Source organism: Musa acuminata, unplaced genomic scaffold (genome assembly GCF_036884655.1).
Source record: "Musa acuminata AAA Group cultivar baxijiao unplaced genomic scaffold, Cavendish_Baxijiao_AAA HiC_scaffold_1118, whole genome shotgun sequence".
NCBI classification, from domain to species: domain Eukaryota; kingdom Viridiplantae; phylum Streptophyta; class Magnoliopsida; order Zingiberales; family Musaceae; genus Musa; species Musa acuminata.
This window is the reverse complement of record NW_027021331.1, coordinates 117,034-131,105: the sequence shown is the minus strand read 5'-3', so window position 1 is coordinate 131,105 and position 14,072 is coordinate 117,034.

The following is a 14,072-nucleotide window of genomic DNA, read 5'->3' as shown; positions in this document are numbered from 1 at the left end:
CATCACAAGAAAAACCTAAGTGTTTGCTTTGGGTTTAAGTCCACACTCAGTTAAATAGTTTGGGCTTATAGTTTGGGTTTTTCTTGTTTAGTATTTTCGGGTGTTTTATGGCCTAGGAACATCTTCCTAAGGCATTTGTAATTGTCCCTCTTTTATAGTAGTAATTTGCTCCTCCTTCGTCCGTGGATGTAGGTCAATTGACCAAACCACGTAAATTTGGTGTTCTTGTCTCTTTTTATATTTTTGCTTTATTGTCTTTATTGGGTTGCCAAATTACCCTGTGATAAATTCTTGGGGCCAGCTCTAACAAACTGGTATCAAATCTTGGTTTCGGGATCTTTTGGCAACGATGACAATAACAAAGATCATTGTCGAGAAATTCGATAGAAATGTCAACTTCGGCATGTGGCAGCTCAAGATAGAGGCCATTCTGGTTCAAGACGGAGTTGATTTAGCACTACAGGGAGCTGAGAATATTCCAAATGGTACGACAAAGGAAGATCTTATGGGTATAGATAAGAAGGCCCGATCAAGCATTATTCTAATTCTCTCTGACGAGGTTTTACAGGAGGTAGCTACGGAGACTACGGCTAAGAGCATGTAGGACAAGTTTAAAGCCTTGTATATGAAGAGGACATTGGAGAATCGTCTCTACTTGAAGCAAAGTTTGTATATACTTCGGATGACTGAAGGTACATCTATACTCTCACATCTTGATAAATTTGATCCCTTGGTTATGGATTTGGAGAATATAGATGTAAAAATTGATGATAAGGATAAGGCCCTATTACTTTTGTGTTCTCTTCCCCAATCATTTAATCATTTCCGTGATACTATGATTTATGGAAAAGAAACAATTTCGTATCAGGAAATTAAATCTGCACTAAAATCTAAGGAGCAGATAGACAGGGATATCACTAGGGAAAGTAGAGGGAATTAGGCTGAGGGTCTGGTTGTCAGGGGTAGAATAGATAAAAAAATTTTTGACAGTAGTAGATCTAAATCTAGATCTAAATCCAGACATAGAAATTTGGAGTGCAAATATTGTCATAAAATGGGGCACATTAAGGTTGATTGCTTTAAATTGAAAAATAAATTAAAGGAAAAGGGAAAACTTGTTGAGAAAACTACTGAGTCCGTTGAAGCTAGTGTAGCAGCTGATGAGAATTTTGGAAATATTTTCTTTGCTACTGATGACAGGACAAAGTCTAAAAATGAATGGATTTTAGATTCGGATTGTTCTTATCATATGTGTCCCAATAGAGATTTGTTTTCCACATATGAATCTTGTAATGGTGGAATTGTTTTGATGGGCAATGATGTCACGTGTGATGTTGTTGGTAGAGGCACAATCCGAATTAAAATGCATGATGGTATTGTGTGGATGCTCACTAATGTTAGACATGTTTCTGATTTAAAAAAGAATCTCATCTCTTTAGGCACCCTAGAGGCTCTTGTGTGTAAATACACAGCTGAAGATGGAGTTATGAAAGTTTTTAGAAGTGCCCTTGTTGTTATGAAAGCTTGTAGGTCTGGTAGCTTATATATTTTGCAGGGAACTACTGTCACAGGCTCGGTTGTAGTCTCGTCATCATCATTCTCTGATTCTGACATCACCAAATTATGGCATATGTGTTTGGGTCATATGAGCGAAAAATGTTTGAGCATATTGAGCAAAAGGGGTCTACGTTACGGACAAAGTACTAGGGCACTGGATTTCTGTAAACACTGTATTTTTGGAAAGCAGAAAAGAGTCAGCTTCAATTATCCGGCAGTTCACAAAATGAAAGGTACTCTTGACTATATTCATTCAGACCTTTGGGGTCCAGCTCGTGTTCAGTCTAAGGGTGGTGCCAGGTATATGTTGAATTTCATTGATGATTATTCCAGAAAAGTTTGAGTTTATTTTCTGAAGCATAAAAATGATGTTTTTTTAACATTTAAACAATGGAAGGCTTTAATTGAGAAGCAAACAGGTAAACAGATTAAGCGACTTCGAACAGATAATGACATGGAATTTTGTGAAGGTGACTTTGATGAATTCTGCAAAAATGAAGGAATTGTTCGGCATCGCACTGTTAGGATGACGCCTCAGCAAAATGGTGTGGTCAAATGTATGAACAGAACACTCTCGGAGAGAGCAAGGTGTATGATCTCAAATGCAGGGTTGACAAAGGACTTTTGGGTAGAGGCAATTAATATGGCCTGTTACGTTGTTAACCGCGCTCCTTCTGCAGCACTTGACTTTAAAACTCCGGAGGAAGTTTGGTCAGGTACTCCTGCTGATTACTTTGATTTAAAAATTTTTGGGTGTCCAACATACATGCATGTAAATGAAGGAAAATTAGAGCCTTAAGCTAAAAATGCATTTTCCTTGGGTATGCTTCTAGGGTGAAAGGATACAGATTATGGTGTTCTAATCCCAAATCCCCAAAATTTATAATCTGTAGAGATGTTACTTTTGATGAATTATCTATGTTATCTTCTAAAGAGGAATCTACTAGTTGTACAAATGATAGTACGCAGAAACAAGTGGAGCTTGAGATTGGTAGTTCTGATTCTTTTTAGTCGAACTCTTCTACTCAAAGAATACCAGTAGATGGTCCCGAGTCTACTGACGAATATAATCCAGAGGAAGAGCAATATTCCATAGCCAAGAATAGACCACAGAGAGATATTCGACCACCACAAAGATATGCAAATTTGGTTGCATATGCTTTGTCTGTTGTAGAAGAAACAAGTGAAGTTGGTGAGCCTACGTCCTACTCAGATGCAGTTTCTTTGTGATAATTCCGCTAAGTGGTTGATTGCGATGAATGAAGAAATTAAGTCTCTCCATCAGAATAGAACTTGGGATCTTGTGAAGCCGCCTTTAGGTAAGAAAATTGTTGGATGCAAATGGGTCTTCAAAAGGAAGGAAGGTATTCCAGGGGTTGAAGATGCAAGGTATAAAGCACGATTGGTTGCAAAGGGCTATAGTCAAGTACATGGTGTTGATTTTCATGACGTATTTTCACCTATTGTTAAACATAGCTCTATTCGTGTTTTGCTTGCTTTAGTTGCCATGTATGATTTGGAATTGGAGCAACTTGATGTCAAGACAGCTTTCTTACATGGTGAACTTAAAGAACAAATTTACATGTAACAACCTCATGGATTTAAAGTTGACGGTAAAGAAGACCATGTTTACTTGTTAAAGAAATCCTTATGCGGCGGAGGGCGGGGTCGCTGCCCTCGCCTACAGGCGGCACGCCCGCTGGCGACGCTACCCCTGCAGTTGGGCGCCGCCGCCTCCACGGGCGGGCGCCCCTATAGGCACCGCCCCTTCCGTGGGTGGTTCTTCTCGCGAGGCAGCGCCTGCAGGCGGTGCTACCTCGCCGGGCGGCCGTCCATGTGGGGTTTTTGCCCGCGGGAGCAGTGGCCACAGGCGCCGCTACCCTACGACGCGTCACCACGTGAGAGCAGCGGCCGCAGGTGCCGCTGCCCTTGTGCGTGGGCGTAGTGCCCGTGCAGGTGGTCGTCGTGCCTACGGCCCTACTTACGGGCACCGCCGCCTGCACGCACGCGGCCTTGCGGCTGCTGCTGCAGGCTGCCTGCTTGCATGCAGATGGCAGTGCTATCATCTTTGATGGTAGCGAGGGCAACAACAGTTGCTGCCCTTTTTTGCTTTTGTGTCAACCATTTTGACGTCAAAAGCTTCTCCAAAACACAACACACGCAGTTCAAAACCAATCTAATACACGAACAACCTGGCTCTGATGCCACTATTGGGAAATCTTGGGGGTGACATCACATGCGCAGCGGAAGAACAAGAAAACAAAATCCCCGATTCTTAAAGAGATGTTCGTCGTCGTGCGAAGATTGGTGCGCAAAATCCACGAAACTTAAAACTGCGTATCGAGTAGATTGTGTTACCTAGGGAGATCGTATATCCCTGTTTCCTTGCAGATCTTTAGGAGAGGGTGAAGGAGGTCAAGTGTACTCCTCTCTAGCGGTGATCCACACAGCAAGGCTGCGAAGACGCTCCTCAAAACTCCAGGTCTGCTCTGAGGTGGAGAGGGGGTGGAGAATGGGAGAGGCAAGCAAAGGCTCTAGCCTATGAGGCTCTGAATCCCTCCTATTTATAGAGGTCCCCTGTCAAACCCTAATGGATCCTCCCCTAGTGGGTATTGGATCTGCATCCAATAAGACAAGGGCTCCGTCAAATATCTCATATCCGAACCTCTACTCATCGCAATGCCTACCATATGTGTGTGACCCTCTAAGCCCAATATCGAGCTGGCCGTGAGTCATACCTATCAGAACTCCTTCTAACTTAGTGAATTATTATCTCTGTAATAATTCACTCGACTCATCGACTACGGACGTACTAAGCCACTACGCCGTAGTCCCCAGACGATAAAGGAGAATCCAATCCATTGGACCTATTTGTCCTCAGTTACCGTGTACCTATAGTCCCTCATCCATCTAATATCCCAGAGACCGTATATCGAGCATGGTGCTGTCAGACCCATATGGTTTCTACTCAAGTCTCACTCTAATCGGATTCTCCCAGAGAACTCTTTCTCTCTCAACCCGAATGACCCTGGCCAGGGATTTGTCTAAGCAAGAACACATGGGATATTCCTCTCATGATGCCGAGAGTGGATGATCCTCTATCGACACTCAATAGCCCTCGTAAGGTCGACTACCACTCCCAATGACCAGTTGTACTAGATCTGGGACAGCCAAACCTATAAGTATGGTATCAAAGAGTGGAGCACTCATACAGGATATCCTTGTTGTCTCAAGTCTAAGGACCAGATACACCACTAGGACTACGAAATCGCTGTTTGACAATAAGGCATCATCAACCATCCAACATTTCGTAAGCGGATCAATCAGTGAACTCATTCTCCAATGAGCACCTATACTGTATCCCTAGTGTCCCTACACGAGCAGTTGTGAGACCAGCTGCATCCATCATATGGACGGGTATATAGCACACTAGTCTGTCTGGTTATCACGATCTCCCCCTCGAGTAACCTATGATTGGGATTATTTAAGATCTGTGTTTAAAGGTGAATTGATCTCTTTATCGTGATCTCATCACGATCCGATTCCCATTGCACAAATCCAAGGACATCACAATATATATATACATATATGCAATAGTTATAAAGTGATATATGCCAAAATATAATAAGCAAAAAAGATTCTGTATTAAGTCACACGGGCCATCATTCACGTTATTAGCTTATTGGGCACCTATGACTAGCAATCTCCCACTTGACCTAAAGTCAATCACCTATGTGTCTGATCCCCATCAGACCCTTGTGACGCTCAAAGACAATCTGAGACAACGGCTTTGTTAGTGGATCTACAATGTTATCTTCGGATGGAACTCTTTCCACTGCTACATCTCCTCGGGTTATGATTTCTCTGATAAGGTGGAACCTCCTCAGAACATGCTTAGATTTCTAATGAGACCTGGGTTCCTTCGCTTGAGCAATCGCCCCGTTGTTGTCGCAATATAAGGAGATTGGCTCCTCGCTACCCGGCACGACTCCCAAATCTGTGATGAACTTCTTCACCTAGACTCCCTCCTTTGCTGCATCTGATGCAGCAATGTACTCCGCCTCTGTGGTCGAGTCAGCAGTAGTATCTTACTTGGAACTCTTCCAGCACACTGCTCCTACATTCAAGGTGTACACGTACCCCGAATTCGACTTGCTATCATCGACATCAGACTGAAAACTTGAGTCTGTATAGCCTTCAATCTTAAGGCTACTACCTCTATATATTAGTAAAAGATCCTTAGTCCTTCTCAAGTACTTAAGGATATACTTGACTGCTTTCTAGTGCCCCAAGCCTAGATCTGCCTCAGACCTGCTCGTGACACTCAGAGCATGTGCTATATCAAGCATAGTACATAGCATGGCATACATGATAGACCCTATTGTTGAGGCATAAGGTATCATATCCATGTTTGCCCTTTCTTCTGGAGTCTTTGGGGACATACTCGTAGAAAGCGATATCTCATGTCTCATCGGTATGAGACCTCTCTTAGAATTTTTCATGCCAAACCTTTTGACAATGGTTTATATGTACTTGGACTGGGACAAGCCAAGCATCCTCTTGGATCTATCTCTATAGATCTGAATCCCCAAGATATAGGATGCTTCCCCTAAGTCCTTCATGGAGAAGTGTCTAGATAACCAAGTCTTTACTGTGGATAGCATTCCTACGTCATTCCTGATGATCAGGATGTCATCCACATATAACACCAAAAAGGTGATAGCGCTCCCACTTACCTTCTTGTACACACAAGGCTCATCTTCGTTCTTAACGAAGTCATAAGATGTAATTGCCTCATCAATTCTTATGTTCCAACTTCGGAAAGCTTGCTTTAGTCCATAAATGGATCTAAGCAACCTACACACCTTATCTGGGCAATTCTTGGACACGGATCCCTCAGGTTGTATCATATACACCTCCTCCTCGAGGTTCCTATTGAGGAATGTGGTTTTCACATCCATCTGTCATATCTCATAATCATAGTGTGCTGCAATAGCCAATAGAATTCTGATGGATTTTAGCATTGCTACGGGTGAGAAGGTTTCGTCATAGTCAACACCTTGCCTTTGACGATACCCCTTAGCCACTAGTCTTGCTTTATATGTCTCTACCTTTCTATCAACTCCGATCTTTTTCTTAAAGATCCACTTGCAACCGATGGGTACAATACCTTCGGGCGCATCAACTAGGTTTCAAACCTTGTTGTAGTACATAGAATCCATCTCAGAATTCATGGCTTCTTGCCACTTCCCGGAGTCTATACTCATAATAGCCTCCTCGTAGGTCTGAGGATCAATATCCTCAATATCCTCTCCTCTAATATGTCCCACATATCTTTCAGGAGGATGGGATACTCTGTTAGACCTACGTAAAGTTGAAACTTATGTATTAGGTACCTGAATAGACTCGGGCTGTAGAGTGGTGCTTGAGCTTGGTTCTCCAGCCTCGCTCAACTCTATCATGCTCCCACTATCTCCGCCAAGAATGTGTTCCTTCTCAAGGAACACTGCTCTCTTAGCTACAAAGACATTTTGGTCCTCGAGATGATAGAAATAATATCCATAAGTTTCCTTGGGGTATCCCACAAATTTGCATCGCTTTGTCCTCGATTCTAACTTATCGAGGTTGTATCTTTTAACGTGGGCAGGGCAGCCCCAAATCTTAAAAACCTTAAGATCAGGCTTCTTCCCTTTCCATATCTCATATGGTGTAGACACTACCGACTTAGTTGGAACTCTGTTCAGAAAGTAAGCTGCGGTTTCTAGGGCATATCCCCAGAATGAGATGGGTAGGTCAGCGAAACTCATCATGGACCGTACCATGTCTAATAGCATACGATTTCTCTTTTCAGAGACACCATTGAGCTGAGGTGTATAAGGAGGTGTCCATTGGGATAATATCTCATGGTCCTTGAGGAATTGAATAAACTCTGTACTTAAGTACTCACCTTCTTGATCTGATCGAAGAGTTTTGATACTCTATCCAGTCTGGTTCTCCACCTCATTCTTATACTCTCTGAATTTCTCAAAGGCCTCGGACTTGTACTTCATTAAGTACACATATCCATATCTTGAGAAATCATCAGTAAAGGTAATGAAGTAGGAGTAACCACCAATGGCATGAGTTGATATGGGTCCACATACATCACTATGTATGAGTTCCAACAGCTCAGTGACTCTCTCCCCAGTTCCACTAAATGGAGAGTTGGTTAGTTTTCCACGAAGGCAAGGCTCGCAAGTTGCATATGACACATAGTGGAATAGATCTAGATATCCATCATTTAGCAACTTTTGAATCCTTCCTTCATGGATGTGACCTAACCTACAATGCCATAGGTATACATTGTTCATCTCATCTCGTTTCCTCTTGGACATATTTACATTCATGATATGTAGAGTAGTGTCTAGCATAAATAAACTATTATGCAATGTTCCTTTCGTGATGATCTTATCATCTAATAATATCGAACAACCATTGTTTTCAAAAACTAATTTATATCCACTAATTGTCAAACATGAAATGGAGATAATGTTTTTGATAATAGAAGGAACAAAATAACATGCATCTAATGCAATAAAAGCTCCACCAGGCAAATGTAGGGCGACCTCGCCAACAGCTACTATAGCAACTTTTGCTCCATTACCCATCTTGAGGTTCATCTCACCTCTCTCTAGTCTCCTAGGCCTTGCTAGAACCTGCAACGAATTGCATATATGATAAGCACTACCGGTATCCAATACCCATGTGTTATCATAAGAGTCTGACAAATGGAGACTGATCATGAATGTACCTGAAGCTTCACCAAGCTTTTGTTTCGCCTTTTCTGCAAGGTACTCTTTGCAGTTCCTCTTCCAATGCCCATCTTTGCCACAGTGGAAGCATTGGTCTTTGTCCTTTGCTGGGTCTTTCTTAGAAACCTTTGCTTTACCTGGTCTGCCCTTGCCCTTTCCCTTCTTAAGGGACCTTTCTGCTTTCCTTTTCTTTCTGGTCTCACCAGTGTAGAGAACTGGCTTCTCTTTCTTAATAGTACTCTTTTCCTCCCTCAATATATTGAGGAGCTACGGGAGAGTCACCTCAAGCTTGTTCATATTAAAATTCATTATGAACTGTGAAAAGGAATCTGGTAGGGACTGAAGCACAATGTCCATACATAAGTTATCCTCTAGGACCATTCCTAGACCTGTGAGTTTCTCTATCCACTTAATCATCTTTAGGACATGGTTATGAACCGGTGTCCCCTCAGTCATCCTAGCGTGGAAGAGGCTCTTGGATATCTCATATCGTTGAGTCCTTCCCTGTTCCTCAAATAATTTGCGAACAGGTAGGAGAATGGATCTGGCATCCATCTTTTCATGTTGTCTCTGTAACTCAGGAGTCATAGAGCCTAACATATAGCACTGAGCAAGAGTGGAGTCATCAATGTACTTCATGTAGCGAGCGATCTCATCCTCGCTTACCCCTTCTTTGGGCGTAGGCATCACTGTATCAAGGACGTACACGATTTTCTCCGTCGTGAGAACAATTCTCAAGTTACGGAGCCAATCCGTATAATTTGGACCAGTGAGGCGATTGACATCAAGTATGCCACGTAAGGGATTTGAAAGCGACATTTTCTAAAAATAAAGATGCAGCAGAAATAAATAACATGCAAATTTTACAAGAAATAAACTATCAAGATATGGACTTCTATCTTAATATGCTCCCACTATTTTACTAGCGAGTCACGCGACACCCTCAGCACATGAAACGGAAGTCTCCGGTAGACTTCTAGTGGGGATCAGGATCCAATCAGCGTCTTAGTGTAACCTTGAGGGACTCAACCAATCACACTAAGCCTAAAAGGTAGGCAACTCTTGTTGATCACAACTCCTTGTTATTCTTATCCTGTTCGGCCTCCGAATCACCATGGTCTCGAGGGACTCGACCAACCATGATGCTCGGTTAAGTCAACACCTTCATTACAAGATGAGTCTGATTTGATGATATACCCTTGAGGGACTCGACCAAGCATACCATGTTCTCGGGTCACCGATGACATCTCTATATCATAAGCAAGATAGCGAATTGCGATATAGGTGAGTCTCGAGGGACTCGACCAACTCAACCTACACCGGGAATCGGTTCCTACTTATAACGATGGAAGGCCACGTGGGTCAATCTAATTGCCTCATGTTTACCGACTTAATATTATCGAGAGAGATGTTTCTATGATTTGGTCTCCTAATATGACATGTCACATATATACATATTTAATATATATTTACATCGCATACAAATATATATACATATCTAGTATGTGTATAAGCAATCACACCAGATGATCATGGACCACAACCTAATGTGATTAGGCCCGAGCCAGTAGGCCTAATCACTCACATCAAAATCTATGTGTGCAACGGTGCATCTTAATGCCTTGTGATCGTCCATCTCATCCTCGTTGGTTCCGTCGACATCTCGATGCATCTTCATACATCGTGATCGTCCGTCTCGTGGGTCCCGCTATCGCATCCATGCTCCCGCTGTGCCTCATCTGATGATTACAACTTAATCATAGGCACGCAGGCTCGACAATAAATAAGAAATATAATGGAGGCTCGTAGACACCAATAATAATAATCACAAGTACACACATCACACGGTCCATGATCATCCGTCCACACATCATACATCACATGTATAAATAATCATCATCATGTAGGACTACTAGATAATAATAAAAATAGTAATCAACTAAACTTTTTAATTAATTAATATTTTATGAAATCAGGGACATATAGGGAATTTCTTAATTCCTAGGGGTATTTTCATAATTTAGACAAAAGACAAAAGCTAGAATTTCTCAAAATTCGAGGGGCAAAACTATCAAACCCTAATTGATCCTCCCCTAGTGGGTATTGGATCTGCATCCAATAGGACAAGGGCTCCATCGGATATCTCATATCTGAACCTCTACTCATCGCAATGCCTACCATATGTGTGTGACCCTCTAGGCCCAATATCGAGCTGGCCGTAAGTCATACTTGTCAGAACTCCTTCTAACTTAATGAATTATTATCTCTATAATAATTCACTCGACTCATCGACTACGGACGTATTAGGCCACTACGCCGTAGTCCCCAGACGATAGAGGGGAATCTAATCCATTGGACCTGTTTGTCTTCAGTTACCATGTACCTATAGTCCCTCATCCATCTAATATCCTAGAGACCGTATATCGAGCATGGTGCTATCAGACCCATACGGTTTCTACTCGAGTCTCGCTCTAATCAGATTCTCCTAGAGAACTCTTTCTCTCTTAACCCGAATGACCCTGGCCAGGGATTTGTCTGAGCAAGAACACATGGGATATTCCTCTTATGACGCCGAGAGTGAATGATCCTCTATCGACACTCAATAACCCTCGTAAGGTCGACTACCACTCCGAATGACTAGCTATACTAGATATGGGACAGCCAAACCTATAAGTTTGGTATCAAAGAGTGGAGCACTCATATAGGACATACTTAGTGTCTCAAGTCTAAGGACCAGATACACCACTAGGACTACGGAATCGCTGTCTGACAATAAGGTATCATCAACCATCCAGCATTCCGTAAGCGGATCAATCAGTGAACTCATTATCCAATGAGCACCTATACTGTATCCCTAGTGTCCCTACACGAGCAGCTATGAGACCAACTGCATCCATCATATGGACGGGTATACAACACACCAGTCTGTCTGGTTATCATGATGTCCCTCTCGAGTAACCTATGATCGGGATTATTTAGGATCTATGTTTAAAGGTGAATTGATCTCATTATCGTGATCTCATCACGATCCGATTCCCATTGCACAAATCCAACGACATCACAATATATATATGCATATATGCAATAGTTATAAAGTGATATATGCCAAAATATAATAAGAAAAAAAGATTCTATATCAAGTCACACGTGCCATCATTCACGTGATTAGCTTGTTAGGCACCTATGACTAGCAAGTTGTGTCTACTTTCGGAAGTTAACTGATGACTCTTTTGTGTATTTGTTGCTTTATGTTGATGACATGCTTATTGCAGCTAAGAATTTGTCAGAAATTGATACTTTGAAAATGCAGCTGAGTAGTGAATTTGAAATGAAAGATTTGGGAGCAGCTAAGAAAATTCTTGGCATGGAGATCAAAAGAGATCGAGGAGTTGGAAAATTATTTCTGACTCAGAAAAATTACCTCAAGAAAGTCTTGGAAAGGTTTGGCATGAAAAATGCTTAGCCAGTGAGTACTCCTCTTGCTAGCCATTTTCGGCTATCTACTGCTCAATCACCATAGTCAGTTGAAGAGAAAGAATATATGGTGCAAGTTTCATATTCCAGTGCCATCGACAGTATTATGTATGTAATGGTTTGTACTCGTCCAGATATTTCATAAGCAGTCAGTGTGGTTAGTAAATATATGTCTCGCCAGGGTAAAATACATTGGCAGGCTGTGAAGTGGATTCTCAAATACTTGCAAGGGACTTCAGATGCTTGTTTGGAGTTTGGAAAAAATCGTGACACTTTGGTTGGTTTCGTCGACTCTGATTATGCTGTAGATCTTGATAAACGGAGATCTTTAACAGGCTATGTTTTTTGCGTTGGCGGTTGTGCAGTTAGTTGGAAAGCTTCCTTACAACCTATCGTGGCTTTATCTACTATAGAGGCAAAATATATGGCAGTGATAAAGGCGATCAAAGAAGTTTTATGGTTAAGAGGTTTGTTCGGCGAATTATATCTGCATCAAGGTGTTACTACAATTTACTATGATAGTCAAAGTGCTATTCATTTGACTAAAGACTAGATGTATCACGAGAGGATGAAACACATCGATGTGAAGTTTCATTTTATTCGGGATATCATTGTTGAGGGAAAGGTCCTTGTTCAGAAAATTCATACGAAGGACAATTCAGTTGATATGCTTATGAAACCTCTTCCGATTTATAAGTTTAAGCAGTGCTTGGACTTGGTTGGTGTTCATTGTTGGTGATTGCTCGTTGGGGCTTTTGTGAAGAAGGTGGAGCAAGTATTGTTGGGACATGCCAAGATGGAGATTTGTTAGTTTGACAAGTCCCACATAGTCCCATATCAGGAAAATCAAGTTTGGTATCTTCTGTTTAAACTATAAATAAGGGCTTGGGCTTTGAAGTCAAAGGCACTACAAGAAAAACCTAAGTGTTTGCTTTGGGTTTAAGTCCACATTTAGTTAAATAGTTTGGGCTTATAGTTTGGGAACATCTTCCTAAGGCATTTGTAATTGTCCCTCTTTTATAGTAGTAATTTGCTCCTCCTTCGTCCATGGATGTAGGTCAATTGACCGAACCACGTAAATTTGGTGTTCTTGTCTCTTTTTATATTTCTGATTTATTGTCTTTATTGGGTTGCCAAATTACCCTGTGGTAAATTCTTGGGGCCTGCTCTAACAATCTCTATTGGGACATATGTGATAAGAACAACCCGAATCTAAAATCCATTCATTTTTAGACCTCGTCCTATCATCAGTAGCAAAGAAAATATTTCTAAAATTCTCATCAGCTGCTACACTAGCTTCAGCAGACTTAGTAGTTTTCTCAACAAGTTTTCCCTTTTCCTTTAATTTATTTTTTAATTTAAAGCAATCAGCCTTAATGTGCCCCATTTTTTGACAATATCTACACTCCAAATTTCTATGTCTGGATTTAGATCTAGATTTAGATCTACTACTATCAAATTCTCTTTTATCAATTCTATCCCTGACAACCAGACCCTCAACCTGATTCCCTCTACTTTCCCCAGTGATATCCCTGTCTATATGCTCCTTAGATTTTAGTGCAGATTTAATAATTTTCTGATATGAAATTGTTTCTTTTCCATAAATCATAGTATCACGGAACTACTTAAAGGATTGGGGAAGAGAACACAAAAGTAATAGGGCTTTATCCTCGTCATCAATTTTCGTATCTATATTCTCCAAATCCATAACTAAGGAATCAAAATTATCAAAATGTGAGAGTATAGATGTACCTTCAGTCATTACAAACTCTACTTCAAGTAGAGACGGATCTCCACTATCCTCTTTATATACAAGGCTTTAAGCTTGTCCCACATGCTTTTTGCCGTAGTCTCTGTAGCTACCTCTTGTAAAACCTCATCAAAGAGATTTAAAATAATGCTTGATCGGGCCTTCTTATCCATACCCGTAAGCTCTTCTTTTAACATATCATCTGGAATGTTCTCAGCTCCCTGTAGTGCAAAATCAACTCCGTCTTAAACCAGAATGGCCTGTATCTTGAGTTGCCACATGCCAAAGTTGATATTTCTATCGAATTTCTCGACAACGATCTTTGTTATTATCATCGTTGCCAAAAGATCCCGAAACCAGGCTCTGATACCAGTTTGTTAAAGCTAACTCTAGGAAATTTACTAAAGGATACTTTGGCAACAAAAAAAATAATAATAAAGCAGAAAAATAAAAGAGACAAGAACACCAGATTTATATGGTTCGGTCAATTGACCTACATC